The 27,900-nt window shown below is 49.6% G+C and overlaps 1 protein-coding gene and 1 long non-coding RNA gene across 3 annotated transcripts in view; one reads left to right on the top strand and one right to left on the bottom strand.

Moving 5' to 3' along the window:
- Positions 1 to 27,900, bottom strand: part of SYN3 (synapsin III) — a 453,497-nt gene that overhangs the window by 96,481 nt on the left and 329,116 nt on the right. The gene's annotated exons all lie outside the window — the stretch shown is intronic.
- LOC139045043 (uncharacterized) lies at positions 1,014 to 27,845 on the top strand. Of its 2 annotated transcripts, none has more exons than XR_011502623.1 (3): positions 1,014 to 1,225; positions 12,183 to 12,328; positions 19,228 to 20,453. It is a non-coding gene; the product is annotated as an uncharacterized lncRNA (long non-coding RNA). The 2 variants fall into 2 exon arrangements; XR_011502622.1 differs by lacking the exon at positions 19,228 to 20,453 and adding an exon at positions 25,221 to 27,845 and having other exon boundaries at positions 1,020 to 1,225.

The following is a 27,900-nucleotide window of genomic DNA, read 5'->3' as shown; positions in this document are numbered from 1 at the left end:
CTCGAGGCCACTTGACCCTAAATTTAACAGCAACACTGCTCCCCAGCCCGACACTAACCCTTGCCCAAGGGGCATTTTAACGTGCCTTCAGAGGCCAGAGGACGTTTGAGGTATCATTTTTTGCCCCCCTTTTGAAATCCTCGGCTCTTTGGGCCCTTAAGGCATCTGAGCACATCTTAAGCCCAGCTCTGCCTAAGGCTGATGACTGGGGATCCTCAAGTTCCTTCAGGGGCAAGGGGAAGAGAATCGAAATCCACCTGCAGTCAAATAATTCACAGACCCTTAGAGCAAGAAGGACCTTTGGAAATCAACTGACACAGCCCTGGGTTTTCCAAGATGGGCAGTCTTAAAAGCACTGTGTCTTTCCTAAGGTCTAAGTCATAATTACAGTTTTTATCGAACAGCTACTACATGTCAGACATCAAAGTGCTTTACATTCATTATCTCATTTAATCTTCCTAGTCGACGAGATGGGCACTGTTAAGATTCTTGTTTTATGGATGAAAACACTGAGGCCCAGAAAGGGTAAGTGACTTGCTCAAGGTCACACAGCAACAAGTGGCGACGTAGTGTTTGAACCCAGAGTAATCAGACTCCAGCACGTCTACTCTAAAGCCTGCTTTGCCCAAGCCAGAGCCCTTTTTATGCCACCAAAGGCAGGGAACGAATAGTCTAGGAGGCGAAGAATTTGCTTTTGGCTCTCAGATGGACTTCCTACAAAAACAAGTCAGATAGTGAAGGGCCAGGATCCTGTCGGCCTTTCTGCTGGTTCACCAGGCGCCAGCGAGACGCTGCAGATCGGCAGATGGAGGCTGGCCCAGACAGATAAAGGTGTTACAGCAACTCTTGGACCGACGGCTCTGTTGCACAATGTGGGGGTGTTGGGGGGTGTGCAAGTGGGCGTGCCCCCAGATCACCAGGCCCATGCGGAGCCCTGGGTGTTCCAGCACCGCAGCTGGGATGTGATGGGAGGAGGGGTGACGGCCCTCCCAGGACACTGGAGGTGGCAGCTTGGTGTTAAGAAAGGAGACTTGAACTGGCAACTGGGACATGGGGTCCCGCTCCCAGGGGCAGCGTGCGGTGGCGGTTGGAGCACCTGCTCGGACCTTTGGGATCCCAGCCCTGACACTTTCCAGCTATGAGACCTGGGGCAGGTTACTTTTTCTTTCAGGGTCTCAGGGTCTCATCCATATGTGAGACTGTGTTTGTCAGGGCTCAGCATCTGGTAAGTCCTAAATCAAGGGGAAATAGCAGCATGTGACCTTGGGGTCCTAGCTTTTTCCTCTGTGAACTATCGGGAACGGGCCAGATGATCCCCAAGGTTCCTTCCTGCCCTGAGGGTTTATGACAGTGCGTCTGCAGCTCTGCGCTCCGGGGTTTGGGGCAGGAAGCTCTGCGCTGGGGCAGGAGCCCTCCAGGCCTTCAATGCTGTTTGGCAAACACCCTCCTGAACCTTCTCCTTCCTATTTTTTTCTCAACTTGGCTCAAGGGTTGATTATATTCCTGGTAGAGAAATAAACCAAAAAGCCGGGGCTGTCGCCGCTTCGCTGTGTTTTCCTAATCTCGTTTTCTATTTATGTAACGCGCACGGGGTTTGCAAGACCCAGGGGCTGCCGTGGATGTCTTTGGCACCACTTCCATTAGTTCACTGTGTAGTTGTGGATAAGAATCCAAAGCCCCTCATTCGGCCAGAACTCGACAGTTTAGACAGTGGTCAAGAGCGCTGGCTGTGAAGCCACAACCCTCGGCTTCTAGCCCAGCTCATCCACATAGCCGCGTATGACTTTAGGCAAATTACTTCTTCCAATCTGGGCCTCGGTTTCCTCATCTACCAAAGGGCAGAAATAACCGCGCTTTGCCCCCGAGGGCTGATGCGGGGATGAACTGATCTGACGTCATGTAAAGCCCTTAGTGGCAGGCCCATAAAAATAATTAAAGTATCGGCTACTAGTTTTATGAAGCACTGCATATTTATTTTCTGATTTGACATCCCTATCGGCTCCATCAAGATGGTATGATTTTATTAGCCCTATTTTTATCTGAGGACACAGGCTCAGAGGGGCCGGGCACATAGTTAGAAAGTGGGAGAGCCCCCGGTTTCTACCCCAGGGTCTCTGAAACAAGAGAGGCCATTTTCCACTGTCCTCCCAGGACCTGAATCTCTGTGGAGTGACAGGGCGGTCCTGGATCCAGTGCCCCCTAAAGGAAGGTTGGTCCCAAGTGCTGAGGCATCAAGACAAGATGGGGAATCCTGGTGGCCTGGGAAAGCCTTTGTGCTGCGGGTGGCACCCTGAGAACAGTGGGCTTGGACATCCTGGGGGAGGAGAGGAAAAGGCATGGCAGGAGGGAACTGCCACTGGCAAAGGCCTGGCTTCAGGGATGAACTTAGCCTATGGACAGGACAGTCCAGGCACTGCCTCCTGGGGTAGAGGGTTCTTGGAGGCAAAGTGCAGATGATAAGAGTGGAAGCAACACTTACTAACATTTACTGAATGCTTATGAGGCGCTCTGCTGAGCACTCTATAGGCAGTAACATTAAATTCTCACAACCACCTTATCAAGTAGGACCAATATTATCCCTCTTTTACAAATAAGGAGACCAAGGCACAGAGAGGTTAAGTAACTTGCCCGAGGTCACAATGCTGATAAACAGCAGGGCCAGGATTCAAATCCAAGTGGCAGTCTAGCACCAGAATCTATGTTCTTAACCACTGTGCTGACCTGCCCGCTCAATAGGAGCATGATTATCCAAATTCATGATTCTCGGCATCTCCTGCTACACGCTGTGGCACTGAGTGAAAATACTGGTTCCTGTGTTCACAGAGGCGACACAGACAGAGTACGTTATGGGACAGGGGGTTCAAGGCATCCTGAGAAGGACTTTAGGCTGAGATCGAAACTGCATATCTGACCACTTCACTCTTTTGTTAATTTCACTAGGTGGCCTCCAGCAACACAGGTGTTTGGGTTCCCTCTTCATCCCAAGGGGTTTCCCGGCTGTCCTGGCTTTTGCTCCCCTGTTCTCCTTTTACTCCACTCACCACCTAACTAACCCCTACTCATCTTTCAGGACTGCCCCCAGGCATTGCCTCCTCCCCAGGGAGCCCTCCTTGGTTTCCCCAGGCTGGCTTCCACGGCCCGCTCTGTGCTGTCGTTGAAACCTCTGCCACATCCACCTTACCACTGTGGGCGGAAACGATGTCTATCGGGAGCTCTCAGCTGTTGTTCTTAACTTTGTATTTCTTACTTATCTATAGTTCAATCAATCATCTATCAATCTATCTATGATCTCTCTCTCTCCCATCTTCTATCTTCTTTATTGTCATCTTCAGAATCTGGGACTGTATTTGGTCTATACTCGGGGGCTAGTAGATGTTGGTTGAAATAAGTGGATCCGGATTCCCAGGGACTGTGATAGAGGGAGACATTTATTCATAGCTGATGCTGCGTCAACCCACCGACTTCATTTTCTCCACCCAAATCGGGGCATATCTGTAAACAACAGGGCCAAATATTTGAAATCAGGACATCCAGGGAAATCAGAGCAAATATTTGACAGAAGCTTTCAAGGTCCCCGGTATAGTTCTGGGCTCCAGCTGATGGTGAAGTTCCTGGCATCTGGCTCAGGGCAGTGCCGGATGGAGGAACAGATCACCTGATGCAGAAAACCCACAGCTGGAGGGTTTCCTCCAGGAGGCTGCCTTCTAAACCAGACGGAGGCGATGGGCTTACTCAGACTCCAGGATAAGCCCGGCAAATTTCCTGCATCTCCCCATCTGAACCCCAAGCTTACGTTTGTTTTAACTGAATTCATGCTTTTCTTTTAAAAAAATTTAAGAAAGAATGAAAAAAGAGAAAGAAAAACCCCTGCTGACCGCTTCCTTGTTTCCGATCATGGGGCAACCTCCCACGGCCTCCAGCAATACAAGGGTTTTTGAGCTTGGAACTCAACTTACATATTTTTTTCCCCTCAAATTATTGATAGAGAAGGACTCTGGAATTTCTGAATATCTTCCCAACTGAAATGAACCATTTTCCATTCTGAGGAAGCCCGCTGAGAACCCTGAGGAGGACCGTTAGAAAGGCAAAATTATTTTTCTGGAACTGGTATTACAACCTTCCCCCGGCCGCTGGGGAGGAGAGAAGATGCAACTGAGAAGTGGCCGCCCATGCGACAGGCCATTGCTAAATGGGCTTGACACTCTGACCTCCCTTCATCTGCACTGGGGTTGGGTGATGCTGAACTCCGTCTTGGGGAGAACCGTGGCTGAACATTCAATACAGTTGGAACTGAACAGAAAAGTTGGCTTGGGGTCTTTGTTTTGTTTCATTTTTCTTTTCCTTGGATATCTCGAAACCCTAGAAAGAGAAATGGGCTCTTTCAATGGGTGTCAGGAAATCTGGACCCTGGGCTCAATTCTGCCACTGACTTGCTGTGTGACCCTGGACTAGCTGCTCAACCTTTCTGGGCCTCAACTTCTTTATCTGTAAAATGAGATGGTTGGATCAGACATGTGGTTTTCCTTTTTTTTTTTTTTCTAAAAGCAATGGATCTCTTTTTGAAGAATTCAAATTGTACTCAGTGTCCTAGTATGCAAAACAGATAAAAGTGGACCTGTTCCTCCCTGTCCAGCCCCCACCACGAGCCCAAGTCACCCTGAAGTACACAGTCTGAGAACACTGAACCAGAAACAACAACAGTTGTTAACAACAGTTAACATTTACTGGACACCGTTCCATTCTGCACGGGGTGTTTGGGGGGTTCTGAGGTTCTAAATCATACCAATGTGAACAGTTGGTAACCCACCTTTAACCAAACACAACCTCTCAAACCAGACTGCTCGGTTTACGTCCTGACACTCCTGCTTGCTTGCTGTGTGACCTGGCGCAAGTTGTCTAACCTCTCTGTGCCTCAGGTTCCTCATCTGCAAGATGAGGATGATGATGGTCCCACCTTCGTAGGGATGCTGTGAGGATGTGACAACGTCTTACACACGTGTTTACAGCTGGGTACACAGTCTACACTGTGGACATGTCGGGTATTACTGCTAATCTCCACCTCGTCCCTGGGATTTCTTAGGCTGCTTTAATGTCCAGGGATCAAGTTCTTTCTCTTGGGTGAGAGCTGTTGTCAGAACCTGTTAGCACTGTACTGGACGCTGCTTTGCGTGGCTCTCCGGAGGGAGGGAGAAGGTCCCATTCGCTTCCCTTCCGTTGATCCGCCTCTTCAGTCTCATGTCTTTCTGCCTCTCCCCTCTCCAGACTGTGAGTTCTAGAACCACAAAACAGCTTGCTCTCCGCAGGCACGCAGGCCTCCTCTTGCCTCTTTACCTTTGCACCTGCTGACTCTGTGCCGGAAACGCCCTCTTCCGCCTCCCTCTGCCTGGGAAAGGACCGTTCTGTCTTCAACTTTCAGTTCAGGCCTCACCTCCTCCAGGAAGCCTTCCCTCTCACCCCCAGGCCACATTAGCTGCCTCCTCTGCCCATACTCCCAGGATGAACCTCTGGCATCTCCCATTTATCACGTATATTGTTACCTGCCTCCACACTAGACTATGAGCCCCTTGGGGACAGGGGCTGTGTTTTTTTATTGTGTGCCCAGAATCTGCCCCAGTGCCTGGCACCAGGCAGCTGTTTAGAAATGTTTGATGAAATGGTATTAATCTCACTTGGAGGAAAACCTCCTTGAGGGATGACTTAGAGTTTCTAGACCAGTGGTTTTCAAACTGTGTTCCTCAGCGCACCAGGGGTTCCATTAAGTGGGTAGGGAGGGGCTGAGCGGGTAGGACGCCAGCCCCCAGCCCCTCACCATCTCCGTAAATACACTTGTCCTTGTCAGAGCACAAGGATTCATCTCTGATTTAGATGACAGAGTCAGAAGAGGTAGTGTGGATAAGCACTGGGCTACAAGTCAGGAGGCTCTGTTTGCCATATAAGCTGTAAGCTGGGTGCACCTGCGGTTTGGCTCACCTCTCTGTCTCTTTGTAGCAATATGGGGGCAATCGCACCTGTCTCTCAGACTGGCCGCGAGGGTTAAATGTGGTTCTATGCCTTCATCATCTATGAGAAAAGCCTAAATCAATTGTGCACAAGTGTCGACAAATGGCAGTTGAATCTCAGGCAGTCGGCAGAGCTGGCCTCCATCTGACTTGCCATTTGAAAGTAGAACTCCCCTGTTTAGGGCAAGCATTAGCTCATTTGAGTCCAGCACTTCAAAGTTCCTGGGGAGTGTCTTAAAATGAGTATTCCAGGCCTCTTCCCAAAGCGTCTGATTTAGAGGGTCTGGAGGTCCAGCAATCTGCATTTTAAACAAGTGCCCTTAACCCAGCAGGTCCACACTCAGTGTCTACCCAAGAGAAATGAAAACACATGTCCACACAAAAAGCCACACACAAGTGTTTATAGCAGCACTATTCATCTTAGCCAAAAGGTGGAAACAGCCTAAATGTCCATTAACTGACAGATAAACAAAATGTGGTATATCCACACAAAGGAATGTTATTCAACCCTGAAAAGGAATAAAGTACCCACACGTGCTACAACATGGATGAACCTTGAAAAGATTATGCTATGTGAAAAAAAGCCAGACACAACAGGCCACAAGTTGTACGATTCCATTTATATGAACTGTCCAGAAGAGGCAAATCCATAGAGACAGAAAGCACATTAGTGGTTGCTTAGGGCTGGGGGTGGAGGGGAGGAGGGCATGGAGTGACTGCTTCATGGGCATGACGGTTCTTTGCAGGATGAGGAAGATGTTCTGAAGTTGAAGGCGGTGATGGTGGCACCGATCTGTGAACATACTAAAAGCCATCCAATTGCACACTTTAAGTGGGTAAATTGTCCAGGATGTGAATTATTCTCAGAAAAGCCAAACAACTGCCCTCTGAGGGAGGCGGGGAGACCCCACTGTTTGAGAAACCCGTTTTTGGTTTCCCAAGTTAAGCAGCGCTGGATTCACGGGGGTGCAGACGGCATCTCCTTGGCCCCCAAAGATGGGAACCCCCAATTCCAGCGCATTTCCTCTGGAAAGCCTCCCACGGTCCTTCTGGTTAAGGATTCCCTCCATTTTCCAGAAGGGTGATCACAGGCACAAAGCTGTGAACCATGGTCAGTGTCTCATCCCAAGCTTTTTTGATCAGATATTCTTTCAAAACAATTTGAGGGTGCATCTCAATATATGACGTTATTTGTGGGTTTTACCTACTTAAAAATTATTATACACGTATCACTACGTGGATCCATTATGAATGTGGTAAAGTATGCACGCAGTTTACATTTTTAAAGATGAGCTTAAAAAATGGAACAGGGAGGGGCTGGCCTGGTGGCACAGCAGTTAAATTCTCATATTCTGCTTCGGCCGCCCCGGGTTCACCAGTTCAGATCCTGGGTGAGGACCTACGTGCTGCTTGTCAAGCCATGCTGTGGCAAGAGTCCCACATATAAAGTAGAGGAAGATGGGCACAGATGTTAGCTCAGGGCCAGTCTTCCTCAGCAAAAAGAGGAGGATTCGCAGCAGTTAGCTCAGGGCTAATCTTCCTCAAAAAAAAAGGAAGGGAACAGGGAAACCTTCTTTGAGGGGGTGGGATTTGAGCAGAGATCTGCATGAAGCTTATTCTCACACTTTCTTCCTGCCACCTAACCTCCTCCCACAGGGGTCTACTGACATCCCCCGTTGGAGGCCCAGGGAGTCCTTGAAATCCTTGAGTGAGGTCTCTAAGAATTTCTAGGAGGGGAATTAGAAATGTGCGTGTAGGGAGGCAGAGCAGACTCAGAAAGGGAGGACAATAAAGGACAGAGAAGGGACTGCGGGGAGAGAGCTGTAGGGGAAAGGAGTCAGAAGGACCCACGTTGAAATCCCAATATTTCAAAGCTCTGATATATATATATAGAGAGAGAGAGAGAGAGAGAGAGAGAGAGGAAGATTAGCCCTGAGCTAACATCTGCTGCCAATCCTCCTCTTTTTGCTGAGGAAGACTGGCCCTGAGCTAACATCCGTGCCCATCTTCCTCTACTTTATACGGGGGACGCCTACCACAGCATGGCTTGCCAAGCGGTGCCATGTCCGCACCGGGGATCCAAACCAGCGAACCCCGGGCCAGTGAAGCAGAACGTGTGAACTTAACCACTGAACCACTGGGCCGGCCCCAAAGCTCTGATATTTTACTAGCTGGGTGTACTTGACCTTGAGCTTAGCCTCCTCCTTTGTAAAATGAGGATAACAATCCTTACCTTATGGGATCGTTCAGAGCGTTAACTGAGAGGCTGAGCTTAAAGAAAGAGATAAGACAGATGTTGGGAGGAAAGAAATATGAGAGGAGGGAGATGGGAGACAGAGCTGAGTTCCATGAACATATACTGAGTGCCTCCTGTGTGCCAAACTGTGCTAGGCAGGGGGTATGAAGATCGGATGGAGTCACTACCTTCAGGGAGCCCGCAGTTTATTAGGGGACAGGAGACAGAAAGACCACACATCCTGACGGTGGGGGGGAGGAGGCGGAGGGGAGGGAGGAGGTGGAGAGGCAGGGAGATGCCCTCCACCATCCAGGAAGCCATAATTGAGAATAAAGGGCCTTCTTCTGGGTGCCAGGTGGTGGCTGTCCTGCCAGGTGAGAGTCAGGGGCCCTGGGGGTGCCTTTTCAGCAGGCCCTGGCTCCACGCAAGGCTCCCAAATGAATCCCTTCCAGCCCCAACGTGGAGGGAGCCCGGCAGCCGTGCAGAGAGACACACACACACGGATACATGCACAGGAAACAGAGGGAACCGCTGGGCAGATTATTTTTGTTTTCTCCTCACCACCACCGGAGCAATCCGTGACATTCCTTCCCCTCCTAAACAAACACGTTTGTGTCCTGGAGCCTGCCAGGAAGTGAAGAAATTCCCTCTGGAATAGCACAGGCGGCCTCTCTCCACCGCGACCTCCTCCCTCTTGCCATTCCTGGGGAGGCTGCGTGGGGGCCTCCCGGGGTGATGCCTTCTCCACTTTCTCCTCTTTTTCTGGCTGTTCCCGGAACGTGGAGGGAGTTGGGGAGAAACTGGGTCCAGGTCTCTGTTTGGAGTCTCTGTTCCTCTGTACCTCGAGAGTTTCACTCACCCCAACCCCAGCCCAATTCTGGAGAATGATTTCAAACGTTGTGGTGTAAAGCCATTAGTGGGTAGGATGATGGTGAGAGGTGACAATGTTGGGAGAGGAGGTGTCCCGTCCTGAGAGAAATGAGAGAAGGTGCCGACTCGGGAGAGGCTCAGAGCTAAAGACGAGTGTTTTGGGGGTGACATTCCTTCCTTCAGAACATTTTTCTCACGAAATTAAGAAAAAAGAACAGGAGATCCAGAATCCTTGCTGAAGCCAAAGACTAGTCAAGAGAGCGCCAGGGGGCGAGGAACGGAACGGCAGAAAAACGCCTCCTTGTATCTTACATTTGGCTGCTTCAACTATTTGCCCTGAAAGTAGCATGGGCTTTCACGTTTGTTCGATGTTTGTGAGGCTGGATAATATTTCTGAAAAATTAACTGGCAATTTCTTTTCACTCCGGTTTGTCCTCTCTCTCGAGACCCTCCCCCATTTGAGCCACTTGGCTGTTCTGTGGTCACTGCTGTGGGAAAGGGAAGCGACAGTAGGAAGTAGAGAGAAAAGGAAGCACCTTCTGGTTTTTGAGTTGCAAAAGTCTAAGTCCTTAGGAAAACCAAAATGACTTTTGGCAAAGTAGGCCATTGATTTGGGAGGAATATCTCTCACTGAGTGGGAGTAAGGCTTCTCGCCTCTGAGAAGAGAAAAAGAATTTCCTTGTCTGGGGAGAAAGGGGGGATGTGGAGATAAAACTGTATCAGTGGATATTTGGGGCAGGAGGAGGCGATGGGGAGGTGTATCCTGCTTCTGGAGCATGAGTCCTGGGGTGGGCGGCAAATCCCAAGGAGGTTTTGTGGGATGCGGGTGCAGAGGGGACCTGTGCACTATTTTCTGGTAGAACTGTCTCACTGGGGAGGCAGCAAGATGCGAGAGAAGAAGTGGCGACATGGACACGTCTTGGTGGATGGAGCCTCTCACAGAATTCCCTGTGCCTGATGAGGTCTGAGAATGGCAGAAAGAGTCCTGTGCATCCAGGAGGGGCACAGGAGCAGCAGAGAGACCTGAAAGGGACTACAGGGATGGAATTGACTGGATTCAACCTGTGTGGACTGTCAACCGAGGACTACAGAGCGATGGACATCTCCGTGGATGCCAGTTGGACCAATGACATTGATATTGACCTTTCCCTCTCAATACCTTGGGACTATCTTAAGCTCTAAAACTTTGGCATAACTCTAGGAGAAGGTGAGAGAACCCCAGATTGACTAGGTTTTGTCCATGCCGGTGCTTGAAATAGAAAATAAGCTGCACCCTAGAAAAATCCAGTTCCATTTCTTGAAGAGTTTTCCTGGGATGATGGTGAACTGAGATTCTTACCCACATGCTTGCTTAGTGTTGGCAGTTTTAATAAAGACTTACATCTGAGTTTTCAACATTTCTCGAGCACGTCTCTGAACTTTTGGGGATAATAGATCAGTAAAGACAGAGCAGAATGTATTACAAGAGGTGCTCCAAGAGGGTTGCAAATGCAACATTGCAGAAGCAGGAGGACCTTGAGAAGGACGCCCCAGGCCCTGCAAACTCTGAGTGAGGGTTTTCTCAGGTTTCAGTGAAAGACTGAAGCACTCCTGCTGGGACCGCCTTTGTGAGCAGAGTCTGAGAAACAAAGAAACAGTGGGAAGGATGGAGGTGGATGCCTAGGGACACAGAGACTGCGCATCACAGTGTCCTCACTCTCCTTCGAGTTCTCTTTCAGAGGAGACGGCTAATGGTGGATGTTTCAAGCAGAGCAGTTGGTGTGAGTGGAGACCTTGGGTCGTGGGAGGGATTTTTGGTGAGCAGGTCTGCCCAGACAGTAAGAAGCCATTGGGATGAAAGACAAGGGCGGACTCTCCTCAAGTCCCCTGTCCTGCGTGGCTGGGGAACCGTGTGAACCTTACCTGGGGCTGAGTCAGCCTGGGTCTGCATACCCCTGCAAGTGCCCAAGACTTGGAGCTGGTCTGGTCACCTGTTGTGTGTGCCTGGGTTTTCTCTCTTCCACTTATTCTCTATGTCATGAGAAAACTGGCCTTTGCCCTTGGAAGACGCCATCCAGAATGCCCCTCCTTAGGTCTATGCAGACTAGATCCAAGGGGAAGCAGAGAAGGATTGAAGGACCTCTAAGAAGGCCCCTTGGTGGACTTTTCTCAGAACCCACTGAGGGCTCTTCCTGTAAGGCTGCAGGCATACAGGGCTGGGCTGGGGCTCCTGGCGGACCCTGCAGTGGTTTTTGGTGACATCTAGCTATAGCGTCAAATAGACGGAAGGACATGGTGAGAAGGTTATTACCTTTTTCAAGTAATGGCGGAGCCTTCAGCCGCCTTCAAGGGGAGTCTCGGCTTGGAGCTCTTTAACACCTTCGACCCCTGCAAGCTTCTGACTTTCTCTCAGAGCTCCCGGAAGACAATAGCATCTAGCATGAATTTCATAATGTTGCTTTGTTTTTGTAAACCTCGGGTGACCTTCTTTTGTTTATGTCAGGAGATACTGGTTTTCCCTTTAGGGTAGTCATATAGAGCTTCTTTTATAATACACTTATTTAAGTTAAAATGGATCAAATGGAAGCAATAATCAATAATTATGAATTATAGTTATAGACAATACATAAATATGGTAAAAATTTTAGAGGTTGTGACTGATGATTGAAGTTTGAGGAAACTTGGACTTAAACTTTTGGTCCCAGTGAGAGCCTTGTCCTCAGAGGATTAATGGAAAGAACGTAGAATTGGTGCAATATACTTTATTTTGCAAAACCGTCTTGGGGACACAGTGGCGCGATGACCTGGGGCAGGTTGATTAACTTCTCAAAGCTTTGGTTCCCTGAGCCTTAAAATGAGAAGGTACTACCACCCACCTCACGGGGTGGCTGCAAGGATCAAATGACAGACGAACACAGGGTACAGGCTGAATAGCCAGCCCTGGTAGTCTAGTGCTTAAGATTCAGTGCTCTCACTGTCGTGACCTGGGTTCGTTTCCCGGTCAGGGAACCACACCATCCGTCTGTCGGTTGTCATACTGTCGCAGCTGTGTGTTGCTGTGATGCTGAAAGCTATGCCACTGGTTTTTCAAATACCAGCAGGGTCACCCATGGTGGACGAGTTTCAGCAGAGCTTCCAGACTAAGACAGACTGGGAAGAAGGACCTGGCCACCCACTTCCAAAAAAATTGGCCATGAAAACTCTGTGAACGGCGGCGGAGCACTGTCTGATGCAGCGGCGGAAGGTAAGAGGATGGCGCAAAACGACCGGGTAGGGTTCCACTCTGCTGTCCACAGGGGCCCTGGGACTCGACAGCACTAACAACAAATAGGCTGAACACAGAGCCTGCTGCACAGCAAACACTCAAGGGAACAGTTATGATTTTTGCTGTTGTTAGAAAAGCACCCTTAAACAGGGAGGCGCTATCCCGCAGTCATTAGTCGCTTATACGATGAGTGTGAATTTACACTCTTTCTTCACAGCGAGTTTTCATGAGCCTGCAGTGAAACCAAGAGGCCCCTGGGTGTGGAAGAGAGTTAGGAATAAGGAAACAAATATTTCCTCCCCATCTATTGTAGTAGATCGCATCATTCTTCCTAACTCTTCACCCCTCTCTCTATTGATACCTTCTGCCTGGTGATTTTGTAGTTTCTTCCACTAGAGAAGTATACTTCCCCTGTCCTTAATTTTGGGCTTGGCCCCGTGACTTGCTTTGGCCAACAGGAAACTAGGAGCTGTGATGCAAACGGTGGTTTAAAATGTGCTTGTGCTCTTGGGCGTGGCCCTCTTGTCCTCCTGCACTCGCCACGCTGAGACCATGCCCCCGCTGGCTTGCTGGTCCACTAGGAGCCATGCCCAGTGAGGCTCCGTCTAGATCAGCTAATTCCCACCCAACCAGCGAGAACAAGATTAATGGTTATTTTTTAAGCCACTGAGTTTTGGAGTGGTTTGTTACCCATTATAATTGTGGCAATAGATGTTGGTGGCCCTACTACGTACCGGCACAGGCGTTGTCATTTAGGCTGTTGAATCCAATCCTCAAACGCCTCCATTCACCAGTGAAGAAACTGAGAGTTAGAGAAGCCCTCCTGGTCCAAAATCACCCAGAAAGGAAAGAGTAGAGCGTGGCGGCAACCCCCTTCTGTCTGACGCCCGGAACATGCTCTTTCCACTACATCATGGAAGAATGGGGTGGTGGGAGGTGGAACACAATGTGACTAGTTTCACAGCTGGGCTTGAGGCCGGTCCCGTCTATAGTCATCCCTGAGACCACACTGGCCAACATCATAAATCTGGGATTGTGACATCACGGGATGACTCAGGCAGGAGGTGGCAAGTCAGGGAAGCCCTGGTGAAGGGCTGGTCAGTTATAAAACCTCAGTCTAAATAGGGATAGGGCGGTAACATTAGTAGACAGGGCTGGGCCACAGAATTGGGTGGTTTGGGTCAAATAATGACTTGAAATTTATTTTGGAAAATATTTTCCCAAGTGTCTCACTGAGCCTTGTGGGAAGGAGAAATGGATGAGGAAAGCCACGAGGGAAAGCTGACAAGGTTGAGAAGGCATGATCAGAAGGGCTTGATTTCATAAAATTCAGAGCGTCCGATGTTCCTGGGGGCAAACTCCTACGCATCATTTAGAACTCTTCCCCTAAATCCCCTGCCCTATGATCTGTCCCTATCGTAAGACAACCTCAGTCTCAAACCCCTCTGATAATTCTTCAGTGATCACAATAACAGCCAACATTTACTGAGTGTGTACTAAGCGCCAGACACTGTTCTAAGCACTTTACACCTTTATTTACTTTCTCAATCCTTACAACAACCCTAAGTGGAAGATAGTCCTACTAACCGATTTTACAAATGGAGAAAATGGAGGCACAGAGCAGTGAAGCGAGAAGCCCAAGCTCACGCAGCTATTAAGAGACAGAGCTGAGATTTGAACTCTGAAGAGTATGGTCTGAATTGCTATGGGGGGGGGTTTATCGCACAGTACTGTAATGATCTGATTCTATTATTAAAATGAGATAATGGACATCAAGCCCTTGGCTCATTGCCTAACATTAGAGAGAGGACAAAAATATTATTATAACACCAAGTGTTACTACACTGCTACGGACTGATTTTATCACCTTATAAAAGCTGCCTCCATAGGTCTCCTTAGGGAGGGAAGTCTTTGCGGGGAAAGAACTTTGGTAGGTGGTTGAGATAGAAGGAGAACCTCCTAACGGCCTGGGGTCAGCTGGTGCCAAGGCCTCGGGCTGTCAGGGAACCTCTGCATAAGAAGATGAGGTGAAATTGGAGATTTTGGCGAACTGGGAGGGGGATGGGAGAGTAGGGAAGGCCAACAAGATGGAGGAAGACGGTGTCAGGAGACGAGAGCCCTTACCTGGGACCTGGCTGGGAGGTCGGTGAGTGTACAAAACACACTAGCCTTGGTGGGAGAGATTGTTGATTGTGGTGGCAGCAGGAGAAAAGGCTGAACCTGGTGCTGGGGTTCATGTGTTGTGGGATGATGGCCACGGGGTAGCCAGTGCCCCAAACAAAGACGGTGGGTACCGGAGAAGATGAGCCTACCAGGCATCAGCAAAAATCTGACAGGGCCAAGGAATTTTCCTCAGATCCTACAGGGTCAGGAGGTCTCCAGCTGACATCTGGGTAAGGTTGTCACAACCAAGGCCATTATTAGCATTCGTGTCTCTCTTGATAGAACGCATGCTCTGACAGGCATGGCTGCGCTGCTCATCCATCTTGGCTTCCCAGGGCCAGCTCAGTGCTTGGAAGTCAGCAGGGCTTTGACACACGGTTCTTGAGTTAATGAAAAGAAAGGATCTGAGCTAAGGATCACCGGTGCCTGCTCAGATGTATGCCAACCCAGCCATTCTTGATAGCTCGCCGCAAGGAGGTGCTTTGGACATCTCAGTTTGTTAATGTCTGAGGTCATGGATCTGCTTGCCAGGTTCCTGGCTCGGTCCATGCTTCCCTACTGATGCCACACCCAACTCCATCTCTGGGCTCACTCCTTAGACTTGAATTTAAGTGAGGTGTTATTTGGGCCTTGTGGCTGCCATTTTCTCCTCCCACCTTGGGCTATTAGAACAGTGATTCTCACCTGGGGACAACTTTCCCCTTCAGTGGATATTTGCCAATACCCAGATATATTTTAGGTTGTCACAACTAGGCAGATTACTACTGGCGTCTAGTGGCAGGGAGCCAGGGACGCTTCTAAACATGCTATAGAGCATGGGACAGTCCTCCATCTTGGCCAGCTTGGGCTGCTGTAACAAAATGCCATAGACCTGGTGGCTTAAGCAACAGACATTTGTTTCTTGCAGTTGTGGAGTCTGGGAAGTCCAAGATAAGGTGCTGGCGGATTCGATTCCTCGGGAGAGCCTTCTTCTTAGTTTGTAGACAGCTACCTTCTTGCTGTGTGCGTACGCGGCCTTTCCTAGGGGTGTGAGTGTGGAGATGGAGAGAAATCTCTCTCTCTTCCTTTTCTTCTAAGGGCACTAATCCCATCACGGGGGTCCTAGCCCCTTGTCCTCATCTAAACCTGATTATCTCACAAAGTCCCCACTTTCAAATACCAACACATTGCAGGTTGGGGCTTCAATGGGAATTTTGGGGAGACACAGACATTCAGCCATCACACCCCTACAACAAAGTTACCAAGTCTAAAATATCAATAGTGCTGAGGTGGAGAGACCCTACATCAGCATGTTGTGGCTAAGAACAGACTTACTGGAAGGTAAGAGAACTAGTTTGGGTCCAGATTCTGCCACTTCCTTTAAGACAGAGATGAAAATTGTATCTACCTTTTGGGTCATCGAGAGGATCAAATTGGGTCTGACCAACAACTGGCTCCTGCCCTCTCCTCCCTGAGTCCCTACCCCAACACACACACAATGTATGACTGACAGCCACATTTCTCCATGGTCCAGGGACAACAGACCTCATATGGGTTCATGTGCCTCCAGGTCTGTGTGTTACTGGTTCAGAGGCCAAGCCTGGAGAAGCTAGTTCTTTGCCCCATGAGCCATGACATGCTTCAGCCCTTCCATGCACCCAAGCCTGGGATGTGGGCACCTTTGCTGGAAGTGACTAATTATCTTGCTTTAATTGTCTTACATCCTGGGGCATAACTAATTGTGAATGCTAATAGCTATATGAGGCTAAGCAAATGAGATTTATATAAAAATCTAGTTTTACTAGAGCAAACATTTTTTGGGTGGGGGTGGGGGAACAGGTAGCTCTATTCTAAGAAATAGAAGCTCAGTCTCACAGAATTTATGCTATAAAAATGTATTGCACGTTGACAGCATGTGAGAACAGGAAGTGACTTCAGAGACCATCTTGTCAAACCCCCTCATTTTACGTTTGAGAAACTGAAGCCCAAAAGGGAGAAGAAACTTTCTCAGGGTCACACCCTTGTTAGTGACGGAGAGAAATGAGAACCGAGGACTCCTGACACCCTGTCCAGCCTGGGTCCACCCCACCATGCTGGATCTTGCTAAAGGGCGTCCCTATCATGTTAGATGACAAAGAAGGGATGATTTCTCCCTAAATTTAAGTTCAAACTTTACCCTAAACAAGAACTTGATTTCCAGAATCATCGCCTGCATTGGGGCTTTAATTGCAGGTCTTTTTCCATCCCGTGGCCCGGAGGCAAGACTGAGGCAGGCCCCTCTGTGGGTGCCCCGCTCCATACATAAACACATGTCTGCCATATATACACAGGCGCACACATTTGTCATTCCTTCCCAGAATGACTTAATGATTTCCATGTAACCAATATGTTGCAGCTGTTGGCTTCCTTCAGGCTGAAGCACTCAGAAAATCATCAGTTATCAAGTTGCATTCCCGCCACTGCTTTTTCCCAGCCCCGATACATTTTCTCCCTCTTTCCTTTAAAAAAACAAGGTAAGGAGAAAGCAAGAAAAAGGTAAGAAAACAAGTTAAGAAAAAAATATTAGGACCCTACTTCCAACCAAATTCAGAGTTAGCGTTCCTGGAGGAGGGTCTGCAGGGACCAGGCTGATGTATTTTTGTGGGAAGCTTCTAGTAGGAAACAATTTTAGGTTGCTCGTACATGGCAGACAGCTTCTGATCAGGAGACACAGGAGGTGAAAGGTTGGGGGTCGGGAGGTGGGAAGTGCGCTTTGGAGAGGAAAGTGTACAGAGCGCACATGATCAGAAAGACTTGAGTGCAAATTCTGACTCTGCCCCTTGCTAGCTTTGTGACCTTGAGAAAATTGCTCAACATCTCTGAGCCTCAAATTTTTAATCTGCAAATAGCACCTGTGCTTATTGGGTTATCGAGGATCAGAGTGAGTGCTCGACAAAGGTATCTGTCTCTCCCTCCCTGTCTCCTTCCTCATCCCTTGATCTCTGGCTCATGGAATGGAAGAGGTAGGTATGTTCTGTGAATAAGTGACACAGCCTGGCCTTGCCCACCACTTCCAGAAACTGCTTACCTGGACCAGGTGCAGAAGACCATCCTGTCCTGGCCTTAAGGCCAGCTCCTGGGACACACACTGGGGGCTGTAGTGCTCAGGGTGTTTCCTCCTGGGCCCGAGAGATAACACTGGTCACAGCAACAGGTAAGCCAGCCAGGAGCAGCCTGGACCCGCCAGGTTGCCTAAAGCGCCTATTGTCTGTTTCATATTTTCCAGTTGCCTTACCACCACTCCCCTCCATCCTCACTATTTTTCTGGGCTGTGCTATTAGTCTCAACTTCATCCTGCTTACTCTGCCGCATTCTTCTTCTCAAAGCCTGGCTCCAGTCTTACCCAATTAAAAAAAAAAAATCTGCCAATGGCGGCCTCCTCAAGTGACCCCCAAATCAAGTTCCTTGGCTCTGCACTGAAAGCCTTTGCAATCTGGCCCCAGCCTAATCTTCCCCTGGCCCCTTCATGTCCCCATACTCCATCCACACAGGACGACTTGCCCCATGCTTTCCTGCGTCTGAGCCTTCGCCCCCCTGTGTCACTCCCGGACGGGCCTCTCTATCGAGCCTTTGAAATGCTGGTCATCGGTCAATATCCAGCTCAAAGCATGCTCCCTGGGATGCTGTGCCTGGCCCCCGCCCTCTTGTTCAACAGCCATTTGCAGCTCGCTGCTCTGTGCGGGGGGCTGGGGTCCACCCCTTGGCCTGTCCCTTCCTCCCTCCTGACATTTACCACTTTTCACCTCACGTTGTAGTTACCTGTGCATAAGCTGCATTTCTCTGACTACATTGTTAGCTCTTCTAGGCCAGGAAAGTAAGCCTCGTCCCTCTCCCCCTAACCAACAGGGCAAGCATAGAATAGTGGAAGACGCTAGGCCTTGAAATCATACGGAACTGAGTGCAAACCCCAGTTCTGCCACTTCATGACCGTTTGGGTAGCATCCTTGAGTCCAGCTGCCTGCCCATCTTTAAACACGGAGCCAGGACTTTTGAGAAGATGAGAGGACGGGGTACCTGGAAGTCCCCAGCAGGGGGCAGACCTACAAGGAGCATTAACTTTCCTTCCTTCATACATGGTTTGGAATGGCTCATACGCTGCCTTGCATGGTTTCATGAGTGTCTCTTGTCCTGCAAATTTCTGGCAAGTAGGTCTTACACTCCCCTTCAGGACAGGGGTTATGAGTCAGACAAGCCTGTGCTCTGTTTTGGGCTATCTCATGCTCATGCTGTTTGACTCTGGGCTAAGGACGTCTCAGTTTGCTCATCTGTAAAATGGGGAAATGACAGATCCCCCTCACAGACTGTTAAGAGGATTAAATGAGATGATATAGACCCAATGCTCGGCCCATGGTAAGTGCTCGGTAAACACTGGCTGCTCAAACCAGGATCACAGTTTTGGAGACATAGTAACGCGGAACGTCCTCTCCTTTGCGTTTCCCTGTGACTTGCCCAGCATGTGCTTGTCCTGGGGAGGAGGAAGACTTCCCCAGTCCAGAGTCGAAAAGCAAGAACAGGAGAGCGATAGGGGACCGATATCCAACTTTTAATATTCAGAGCAGAAGTTTCTGAGTCCTTTATAGGATCACAGTATTGAGAAAAAAAAGACTTAGAAAACTTATTTTTGATGTTATTGACATATGGGGAGTGCGACGTAGGGTTTCTTTTAAGGGAGAGTGGGTATCTCTTCTGTTTTTAAGGTTGAGCCACAAGGCTGAAGGTCCATGGAAGGAAGACATGATGTAGGGAAGTCCCTGCCAGAGAGGAGGAAGAATGAAGTTGGCTTTCTCCGCCGCAAGGGATTGTGGGAGGAAGACAGAAACGCAGAGGGAGGGGCCCGTGAGAAGCTGGAGTCAGACACCGCCTCTGAGCTGAAGTGCCAGCTCAGGGGACCTTGTTGGGTTGAGGAGAAAGCTGATGAGGAGGGAGGGGGGCCTCTGCCCCATTCTCGTTTGGAATTCTGGGAAGAGACCCCTTGCAGGCGCCCTGCCCTCACTCTGTGTCAGTCTTGGTCTGATTTGCCCTCTGGAGCCAGCTCAATCCTCCTGTGATGGGGAAAGGAACCAGAGGCTTCCACAGCTACCTGAGGCGGGTTGAGAGCTTATTGGAGACTCAGCCTGGGGCTCCTGAGGAAGAAGCTGGCTGCCACCAGGCCCAGGTGACCCTTCAGCCAGGGGGCCATTCACATTCCGTCTGCCCAGGCTGGAAACTTGCCCAGGCAGACCTCAGGGGCATGGGCAGCACCAGCGAGAACAAGGCGGGGCTTGGTCAGCAAGGGCAGCAGGCCATGCTCCTGGGGGTCTTGCCTGTGCTTGGGGCACAGACAGGCTGGAGTCGTGCTCCACAGTCACTTGGCAGCCAGATACCCAGGACAGGATCAGGCTGCCCACTCCTCAACAGTGGGCAGCCTGACACGGCCAGAGTTCAGACCCACAGCACCCAGTGGAGACCAGGCAAGGAGCATCATGAGGTCAGGAGACTTTCACTCTCTCTCCCCGTGCCTTGCCACCCCCAACGCTCCAAAGACACAGTTGGCTCCTATATACCCAGACAGCAGCTTGGGGAGGAGAAGGGGGGAAGGTAGAAATTTGAAAGACTGAACATTTACCTAAAGGGATCAAGTCATCCCAAAGAGACAACGTCACCTAACTGCTGGGGAGTCAGACCTGGGATGGACTGACTCCTCCACTGAAAGGAGGCCATTCAAACCACGGAGCCCGAGATGTCATCAACTGACAAGTCGAGGTTTCTCCACGTCGACGCGGCAAGGAGGCTTATGAAATTCTCGAACAGAAAGAAATGACATTTTTCTTTGCACATCTGAGTGTAGCTATAAGCCTGCCACCCAGATACACAATTGTTATAAAAGGTAATAAATAAAAGGTGTAACAAATTCTTGTAAATGAATGGATGCAAGAAAGAATGTAGCATTGGCTGTAAGACTATTTCTTAGTTCCCGCTAAATATTTGCATTATACTTTCTTCAGGGTCTCCGGAGCACACAACAAAATACAAGCGATTTGTATATCAGAAAACAACACGCACCAGAGCATCAGCCAATAGCTAGAGTAGACAGCAGACTAATAGTCTCACTAAATATGGATTAAGCCACATATTCAGGAATAGACAGGTACTATTCTGGGGGACTGTTTCCGAGAACTCCCTCATATGACATCCACTTTTTAAGTTCATTATGAAGTTTCAGAGTTCACTCACTGTCCTCCGTGAGCCCAGGCAATGCAGCTTGGTGGGGAAGTAGGAAAAAATCATCTGAGCCTCCTCAGAATCTAGCCCATGTCGTTGCCAGGCACAAGGGTGGGTGTTGGAAAGCCGGGGTGTGTGCAAAGATGATTAACTTCCCCTGCTGGAGCTATAAAAGACTACAAAGGGGACATTGAGTTGGACCTTGAAGAATGAGCTGTTGTCCATCTGACACAGAAGGTAGGGAAGAGCTTTCCAGGTATAGGGAACAGTATGTGCAAAGGGATGGAAGCATGAGGAAGCACAGTGAATTCAGTGCAGTAACACTTGGCCATATCCAGGGGGACAGACTCAAATAAGAATGCTGTTATTAGACAATGAGTGCTCACGGATAATGCACTTTGCATGTATTAAACCATTCTAATCGGATGACAACTGTGTGAAGTAGATAATATTATCCCCACTCCATAGATGAGAAACTGGGGCACAGAGAAGTAACCTGCCCAAGGTCACACAGCCAGGAAGTGATGGGACCAGGAATCAAACCTAGGCAACATGTCCCACTAGGGTAACCATCTCTCCATATTATCTCATTTAATCCTCACAGTGATGCTTTCAAGTTCAGAGATGTTCGTTAACATGCCCAAGATCACACAGCAGGGAAGTTGAGGAACAGAGATTCTAGCCCAGACAGAATCAGAGCCCACTCCTAACCCTGTACCCCACAGCTTCCAGGGCACTGACTGCACTATGGTGAAATTGCTAGTTGATAGCTGAATCCCCCTGTAGGCCTTGGGCTACTTTAGGTGGGCCCCATGCATAATTGTTGGCCATTGTGTCTCCAGCGTCCAGCACAGTGCCCCACCCATAGAGTATTTGCATTTAAACCATTAAGAAGGAGTCCCGTAAAGTCACCAAGAGCCCAAACTCCAAACCCAGCCTCTCCGGACTCAAATCCCAGCTTGGCCAGTTCTAGCTGTGCAGTCTTGGGCAAGTTCCTCCCCCTCTCTGTGCCTCAGTTTCTTTATCACTAAAATGGTGATAATAACAGCACCAACTTCATCAGATTGTGTTAACCGTGTTAGCACATATAAAGCATTTCGATGAAACTCTCATGTATAATGCATTCTTTGTAAGTGTTTACTAGCATTCTTGGCACCACCCAGGCCCCTAGTGCCTGGTTCAGGGAACAGGGAGACATCATATAACTAAAATGACAGACGGATCTGTAGTTCAGCCCAGCAAGTCTGGGGCTGAAGAAGACAGGAGAAATTCAGCCATCCTGGGCGTGTGTGATGACAGTTGACAAAGACGGTGTCTGGCTTGATCCTGCCTTCAGAATGCTTAGCACTGGGTTCTGGATCCCACTTGTCTCTGCATTACATGGGTCTCTCTTGCTGCGCTGTATGCTGTATGCTGTATGCGGGGATGGGTTAGGGAAACAATGCAGGTTTTAAACATCTCCGCCACATAGTAGTGGAGTAACGTCGGGCGCGTTCCCTAATCTCAGCTGTGTCTGCGGCAAAGTGGGGATTATATAACAGAACCTACCCTGTGGGGTGTGAATTCAGGGGAATAACCTAAGTATCTGGCATCGTGCTGGCACAGAGCAGATCCTCAACAAATGTTTGTCACCTCCTCCCCTCCCCCTAGCCTGGTCTTTGCATCTTATTCATCGCTGAATTTCCCATAATGCCTTGCAGAGAGTAAGTGCTTTACACAATGCTTGATGAGTGCACGAAGGAAGGCTTGTTAAAGGCCCTGATTTGAGGACATTAAAGGGAGCTGCGGGGGAGGAGGGAGGAAGAAGGGAGAGTGGGTGGGGAGCCGGGGCGGGGGGAGTGGGGACCTTTCCTTTTTTACTGTAAACACAGTCTAAGCCAGGCAGAGGGAGAATAAAGGCAGAGCCTGGGGGGGAAAGGAAGGCAGTCAGGGGGGCCGCCAGAGTCTGGAAGAAACCAGAGGAAGGCGATGGGCAAGATGTGGGTGAGGGCTCCTGGGTGGGCTGTGCTGGCAGCGCAGCCTGGGCTCCCTGTGCTAACAGCCAGAGTGTGACTTCCCGGGACCCCGGCGGGTGGGTGAGGAGCAGAGCCCCCAGCGTCTGGGAAACAGGCGTGGGCGAGCAGGGCTGGAGACTGAGCTTGTGGGTAGGAGAGGGCTGCGGCCCTGCAGGAGGCTGGGCCTCGGGTCACTGCGGTGGTAGCTAGGCACAGGCTGACCCTGTCCTGGCAGGTCAGAAGCCGGGAAGCTGACATCCCCTCCTTCATTATAAAAATATGCATCTCGCAAGCTTGTGAAGGGTTTTGTAATGTGCACAGCCTTCAGGACAACTATGGAGCGGCCCATCTGATCCATGAGGCATCAGGATGAACAGATGCCATTACCCCCATGTGATAGATGCGGAGGTTCAGGCGTCGATGGGCCTTCTGGTCAACATGCAGTAGGGGTATGCACAAAGATAAGGGCACAGTTAACTCCCCCCGTGCTAAAAAGGAGACATCAAGCTGGATTTTGAAGAATGAGCTGTTGTCCATCTGAGGGAGAAGGTAGAGAAGGACATTTCAGGCACAGGGAACAGAATGTGCAAAGGGACAGGAGCATGAGGAAGCACAGTATCTTTAGTGATAGTAGCAGTAACTATTGCTCACGTACACTGAGAGCGTATGTGTGCTGGGCACTGTTCAGAACGCTTCACACGCTGAATTTGGTTGATTTTTATAACAACCCATTCCAGTAGATGCCCCTGGGATCTCCATTTTACAGAGGAGGAAGCAGAGGCACAGAAAACTAGGAGTTTTCCTTAAGGTGACAGTGATTACAAGGGATGGAGCCAAGTCTGGAAGCCACTCAAGACAGGCAGACAGTGTGATCAAGGTGTTAAGGGTTAGGCAGGAAGGGATGAACCATATGGCTGGAGAGGTGGAGTGGGGCCAGAAGATAATGGAAGATGAAAGTGTTTTCTACGGGAAATAGGGTGCCACCGATGGTCTAAGCTGGGGTTTGTTAGAAAGCTCAGTGTGCCACATGGCAGAGGAGGAACTGGAGAGGATGACGTCACTGGGGGTGTGAGGAGGTAGCCAGACCCTTTATTCTTACATGTGGGCCAGACTGCTCTTTCCATCTGGATGACCACCACTTACCTGGAGCTCAAGTTCACACACCATCAGGACATGGGTTATGCTATTTCACAAGCTTTCCCTGGGACACAAGAGCTGTCCATGGCCCTGTGACATGACTGTGGCACCTTCTGCATCACATTCTGTGTGTCCAGTGGCTGTGTGTCAGCTCTTGCTAGATTGCTAGCACTCTTTACCTCTTTAATCCTGCACGAGCTAGGATTCCTTACTTCTCTGAGAGCACAGCCCCGTACTGAGTCCTTGAAAACGTATTTCAGAAATTCTCCATGGAAACTCTTCCACGAGGTATAACTCCAGACAAGCGCCTGCTCTAGACAAATGTGCTGCCTTGCTTTCTTCCTCAAACAAGCGTGGGCTGACCCTGCCGGGCAACTGTAGTAGCAGGTCGGTCAACACGGCTACCAGTGCCAGCTCTGACACCAGCTGTGTGACCTTGAGCAAGTCACTGTACCATTCTGGGATGCACAGAAGCAAAAGGAGGTTCTGCTGGACAATACAGACATTGTCTATATTCTCCTCCAGCAAACTATGTTTGCTGTTCCTAGAACTTTACTTTCAAGGATCTGATTTCATGCACTCATGCAACATGCATTTGTAGGGCCAGGCACGGTGCTAGGCGCCAGGATGCAGTAGTGCAAGATGGAGCCCTTGCTATCATCTGGCTGGCTGTTTACAGTAATTGATGCCATTTAACATCCGAGTGCTGAGCACCGATACCTTGCTGGCCTTCTGGTAGAAGTTATGACAGAAGATTAAGATCTGGCGTCTGCTCTAAAGCTTTTTATCCAAATCCACCTCCTTAAGGGGAACCCTCGGCCTGCTGAATATGGACAGGGGAGCTTCTTAAAAGGCGCTCCTTCTACCCGTCCCCTGTAACTACAATCAGATAAGTAGCCACGCCAGACTTTTTTCCAGCGTTGCTTCCAGGTCAACCCATCTCTGATAAGTGCCCCAGGAGCAGTAGAGTTGTCACCTGGCCACGGCCCAGCGTGCCCACAAGGTGGCGGCATTCTAGCATAGTCCTAACAGCTGGGGTCGTCGGGAAACAGCGCCCTCTGTTGGCACGGAGGGGAGAGACCACTTCGTCTCTTAGAGGGGTGGACAGTAGGTCCATCTCCAGTGTTCAGTCAAGGCACTGGCCTTCTGGGAAGTCCTGGGGGTGGGGGGATGGTTGTTGGACAAAGGAAAATGGCACTAAAGGCTGCCTTCTCAACCCAGCAGACCTTTCTGGATGCCTTCCCTGAGCTCCCCTGTCCCCAGGGTGGTGTTTGATGGTCTCCTCGGGGCCCCTCCACCAGAGCACTTGCCAGATTGAGTTTGCAAGATTGATTTACCTGTCTTTCTCTTTCATACAGCTGGGACCATGTCCATCCCCAGACTGGGGATTAAAGCTCTCTGGTGAATGAATGAAGCTTATTCCTAGCAAGAACTTAAAAGAGACTCTCACGGGAGCACCATCATCCTGGTGAGGGCATCCTGGGCTAGTAATATCCTTGTGCTCAAAGATGGAAAGTGCAAGACGAGAGATGGAGAGATGCAGTCCAAGACACCCTAATGTGAGTTGCTGGTGGAAGATCTATGTCTGCCCAAAAGATGTCAGCCTTGACCACATCGGCCAGAGAATCAAGGTGGGGAAGATGGAAAATCCAGATCTGGCTGCGTCTGGTGCCCACTGGAGAAAACTGTGGCCTTTAATCTGGGTTTTTCCTTCACTTCCATCTCTAACCAGGAAGGGAGGCATGAGTTTTAGGGCTGTAAAGGGGTCCACCAGTTGGAACAAGCAGGTCCAACCTGCTTCTCTGCCACCTTCCGTTCGGGCCCCTCCGCCCTGCCGCCTGGCACCTCCACCTCCGCTGCTGGAGCTCCAGCAAAGAGGAAAGCAGTCAGAGGTGCTCTGAAGGGCCCAGCTTCCTTGCATTCCAGCCTTGGCGAAAGCCAGCCCGGGAACAAGTGGAGAGCCCCTCTTGGAGGAAGTGATTCAGAAACCGCCATGGCCTGGCGGCCCGCCGTGACTCACAGCACATCAATGGGGGAATTGTCTGCGAGGCCGAGAATACCAAAGCTCTTTTCTTTCCTTCCTTTTTCTTTTTTTTTTGCTTTCTTTTTTGCCCTCCCCTTGGCGGCATTGCGCAACATCAGGGCTGCCCAGAAACATGTGTTTCTCATCATTGGCTCCAGCAGCCGCCTTGGAGAACTAGGGAGAAAACAAGAGCGAGAGGGAGCAGACCACGCGGGGAGCTACAGCAATTGGGGGGGGCTTCTCTTTCACCACACCCGAGTCCTCTTTCACCTTCTCCATCAACACCAAACCCCAAAGAGCTCTAGGAGGGTGAAGAATGGAATTTTGGATCCGAGAGCAAACTTAGAGCATGTCTCTTCCAATATCATTACCCACAGATGAGGAAACTGAGGCCCCAAGAAGGGAAGTGAGTGGCTTGCCAGATACCCCACGGCCAAGTTATAGCTTGCATTTTGCTGCGCCTCTGTGTTTTCCTGTACCCCAAATCAGGAAATGCGGTTCGACAAAGAAGGATTTTTTTTCTTGAATAGTGAAAAATGAGAACTCATACTAAGTTTCGTTATAAATCTATCAATTATCCCTCTCTCCTTATCTTCCAGTCTCGGGAAACTGGTCTGTACCAGGTCACTTGTGAGGTCATTGGCAGAACCGACAGGGCTTTTTGCAGTCCTCAGTCTGATTGGCTGTCTTTGTAGCGTGTGACAATCATCCGTCTGTTCTCCCCACCTGTCAGTCCCCCTTCTCTTTTTCAGCATCCTTTGCTCCCCCTCTGGCTCTTCAGTGTCCCAGTCGCACAGGGTGCTTCCTCGGCCCTCTTCTCCTCTCACTCATGTCCACATTCATGTTTTCAGCGACTACCAACGAGGTGACAACTCCCAGATCTTAACTACAGCCATTCATCTTTTCCGAGCTAGAGATGTGTATATAGAGCTGCCTTCTCAGCGCCTTCTTTGGATGCCCCAAACTGAACTCAACCATTTCCCCCCAAAGTTCTTTGACTACTTGGATTTTATTGCCAAGCAACTATGGGACAAGTATAGTTAGCGTTTCAAAGCATGTGCTTTGGAATCTCCCATACGGGCTTGACTCCCAAATATGCCACTTAACTCCCTATGGGGCCTTGACTGAGTTACCTAACCCTCCAATTTCCTCATCTGTAAAATGGGGATAATAACAATACCTACTTCATAAGGCCGTCATTAAGAGGAAATGCGTTAATATAATAGCATTAGCACAATGCCTGGCGTGTAGAAAATGCCCAATGAATCCTGGGCTATTTTTATTATGCATGTCAGCACCCTCCCCATGGGGCCACACTGAATTCTTACCATTTCTTAAAGACAATAGGCCCTTCTATGATGCCAGGCCATTCTCCTGGTTTAGGATGCCCTTCATACTCTTCTCTGAGGCAAACTCCTACTCACCCTTCAGACTGAGTCCAACCGTCATTGCCCTTGTAAGAAGTTAGCAGCTCCTCCCTTAGTTCTTGCAGAGCGCTTTGTACCACTGCCATAGCATTCATTACCCTGAGTCCTAATCACCTACCTCTCCAGCCTCATCTCTCAGTGCTTCCTCCAGCACGTTGTGCTCCAACTTCATACGACTGCCCAAGATAGCCACATTCTTACATATCTGGATGTCCTTCCATATGCTGCTCTCTCTGCTTGAATGGTGTTTCTTTTCAGGCCACAATATCCTCTAAGAAGACACCTCCTCTGAGAAACCTTTATGGGTTAGCTTCCTGGGTTAGCTGTCATTTCTTTGTGCCTCCATAGTGCCTTCAATGAGTTTCTATAAAATACAACCCCCTGTACTCCATTTTCAATGCCGAATTATCTGTCTTTTCCATGAGGCTTCACTGTGTCTAACTCATAGCAAATATTCCCTGAACACATGCTGTGTACCAGGCACTGAGCTGCGTACTGAAGTGAATGAATGAATAAATGAATTTTCTGTTTCAACGTCTATTCTCCTTCCAGACTGTGGGCTCCTTGGGAGCACACTAAAGATGCTGA

This window comes from Equus asinus, chromosome 4, assembly GCF_041296235.1.
Source record: "Equus asinus isolate D_3611 breed Donkey chromosome 4, EquAss-T2T_v2, whole genome shotgun sequence".
Taxonomy (NCBI): Eukaryota; Metazoa; Chordata; class Mammalia; order Perissodactyla; family Equidae; genus Equus; species Equus asinus.
This window is presented reverse-complemented; position numbering and strand designations above follow the sequence as displayed.